The sequence below is a fragment of the Coenobita brevimanus genome, chromosome 17 (genome assembly GCF_032717465.1).
Source record: "Coenobita brevimanus isolate Jiangsu-jjx chromosome 17, ASM3271746v2, whole genome shotgun sequence".
NCBI classification, from domain to species: Eukaryota; Metazoa; Arthropoda; class Malacostraca; order Decapoda; family Coenobitidae; genus Coenobita; species Coenobita brevimanus.
In genome coordinates, this window is record NC_136970.1 from 2,701,632 (window position 1) to 2,704,131 (window position 2,500).

General features: G+C 42.6%; 1 protein-coding gene across 1 annotated transcript in view; it reads left to right on the forward strand.

Moving 5' to 3' along the window:
- Window positions 1-2,500, forward strand: part of LOC145391226 (protein O-mannosyl-transferase Tmtc3-like) — a 318,591-nt gene that overhangs the window by 151,957 nt on the left and 164,134 nt on the right. The window lies entirely within an intron of this gene.

The window sequence follows — 2,500 nt, forward strand, 5'->3', positions numbered from 1 at the left end:
AAGGTGCAAAAGGTATAATGGGGGTAGGACAGGTGTGTGTGTGTGTGTGTGTGTGAGAGAGAGAGAGAGAGAGAGAGAGAGAGAGAGAGAATTACACAGAGGTAGACGTTCGCCCAGACCACTTTTTAGGCAGTGATAGAAAAAAATAAAGTCAATAATTAAAGAAAACGTAATAATGTTAAGATGAAATTGTCTAGTAAGGATAATAAGGTAAGTGTTTTTATATGTATCTTTATGAGAGAGAGAGAGAGAGAGAGAGAGAGAGAGAGAGAGAGAGAGAGAGCCCTGTCTTCTCCAGGGCTTGTAATTTAATCTTCCTGTCCTTAACTTTGGACTTATTAAGGACACAAGTACACAGAGGAGGAGGAGGAGGAGGAGGAGGAGGGAGAATTTTGATAGGAGGAGGAGGGGGATTGTGTTCATGAGGAGGAGGAAGGTGATAGAGAAGGAGGGTTAGAGGAGGAGGAAGAAATAGAGGAGGAGGAGGAGAAGAGGAGGAAGAAGAGGTGGAGAAGAAGGAGGAGGAGGAGGAAATGGTAGGAGAGAGAAAAAGAATTGAAGGAAGAGGAGGAGGAGGAGGAGGAAGAGAAGATTGGGAAGACGAGGGAGGAGAAAGAGGATTAAATAGACATTATAGGGAAGGAAGTAGTGGTGTTAGTAGTAGTAGTAGTAGTAGTAATAATAATAATAATAATAATAACAATAATACTAACGGTAGTAGTAGTAGTAAAAAGACTAGATGGAATGACTACGAAACAAAACAAAACAGACGAAAACAGGAAAGAAAACAATACATGAAAGAGAAAAAAGAAACAAAGGCTGATAGAGAAAATGTAAAAATAAGAGGAAAGGAAAAAAAATAATGGTGAACGAAATAAAATGAGAAGCCGAGAAATGTGAACGAAAATATATGCAAAAGTCAGGTCATTTGAGACGCTTGTATTGCCTTAATTTCACTTGCGAATGAGTTGCTTTCAATTTGTTCGTTCTTTTTGAGTGTGTGTGTGTGTGTGTGTGTGTGTGTGTGTGTGTGTGTGTGTGTGTGTGAGAGAGAGAGAGAGAGAGAGAGAGAGAGAGAGAGCGAGGAGGGGGAGATCAAAGTAAGGATAGAGCCGTAAAGGAGAGAACACGTTGAGAGAGAGAGAGAGAGAGAGAGAGAGAGAGAGAGACAGACAGACAGACAGACAGACAGACAGACTGGATCAGCAGGTTTAATTATTAGAGAAAGTGAGAGAGAGAGAAGCAAATTTGTTTTAATATGGACGCATGGCCCAGGGAGGCTGTAATCTCTCTCTCTCTCTCTCTCTCTCTCTCACTTTAGGTGGGAAGAAGAGGTCGGGAGAATGTTAATGTTGTTGTTGTTGATTTATTATTATTATTATTTATTATTATTATTATTATTTGTTATTATTATTATTATTATTATTATTATTATTATTCTGCCGTCTTTATTTTTGGACACCACTTATTTCTGACACTTAGAATTTTTTATTATTATTATTTATCTTGCTTTAGTATCTTACCAACACTTTATTTTTTACTTATAGTCAGAAAACACTTTTATATATATCATTTTCGCGTCCTCACACTTCCTCTCCTCCTCCTCCTCCTTCCTCTTCCTCTCTTTTGCTTCCTTCTCTTTCCTCCTTCCTTCCTTCCTTCACCTGTTTCTTCCTTTGATCTTCCCTCCTTCGCCCTCTTCTCCTTTTCCTCCATACTTCTTCCTTCTCACCATCCAACCTCATCTTCACCCCTCTCTTCCTTCCTTCACTCCTTCACCCCTTCCCTCCCTCCCTCCCTTCATTCCCTCATTCACTCCTTCCTTCCTTCACTCCTTCACCCCTTCCCTCCCTCCCTCCCTCCCTCCCTTCATTCCCGCATTCACTCCTTCCTTCCTGTCTTTCTTCCTCCTCCACCTCCGCCTTCTGTGTTATTCATTCATTCATCCTGTTTATTTCCCTAGCCTCTGTGAGAGCTTGTTTACACACACACACACACACACACACACACACACACACACCTTTCCCAACATTCTCTCTCTCTCTCTCTCACACACACACACACACACACACACACACACTAACCCAAGCACCACACCTCCTCACCCTACCCTACTCCACTTACCACTCTCTTCTCAGTTGGAGCAGAAACAGAGCGTGACTGATAAGGAGAGCACTTCCCCCCCCCTCTCTCTCTCTCTCTCTCTCTCTCTCTCTCTCTCTCTCGCCTGAATACGACACGCAACCATCACTTTACCATTCACGTCCCTATTTTCAGTTCTTGATAATTCATAGTGGCTGTTAGATTTATCATTTATCTCTTTGCTAATCCTTGCACCTCTAACCTCACCCCTCCACCTCTAACCTCACACCACCACCTCTAACCTCACTTCACCTCTAACCTGATCCCTCCACCTCTAACCTGATCCCTCCACCTCTAACCTCACCCCTCCATCTCTAACCTCACCCCACCACCTCTAACCTCACCCCTCCACCTCTAA